We start from the raw sequence: 212 nt of genomic DNA on the forward strand, positions 1-212 counted from the left end.
TAGTAACGCAGTCGGTGCACAATATTCACGCACTCACATTTACAGAACAAACAAAATTGATGCACGATAGCGCGAGAACGGCGCGAGCGGCAAGCGAGTAACAGTTCAAGAGAGAGCGGAGCTGACCCGAGAGAGCGAGATCGGCTCTCGGCGCTCGAGAGGCGTCGCGGCGCTTATCCTCCGCGTTGAAGGAATTGCAATTGCAACGGAGC

The 212-nt window shown here is 55.2% G+C and overlaps 1 pseudogene; it reads right to left on the minus strand.

Moving 5' to 3' along the window:
- LOC116853285 overlaps nt 1–212 on the minus strand; it is a 3,125-nt pseudogene that overhangs the window by 1,086 nt on the left and 1,827 nt on the right.

This window comes from Odontomachus brunneus, unplaced genomic scaffold (assembly GCF_010583005.1).
Source record: "Odontomachus brunneus isolate Ranch 3 - 2012 unplaced genomic scaffold, Obru_v1 Obru_scaffold_300, whole genome shotgun sequence".
Classification (NCBI taxonomy): domain Eukaryota; kingdom Metazoa; phylum Arthropoda; class Insecta; order Hymenoptera; family Formicidae; genus Odontomachus; species Odontomachus brunneus.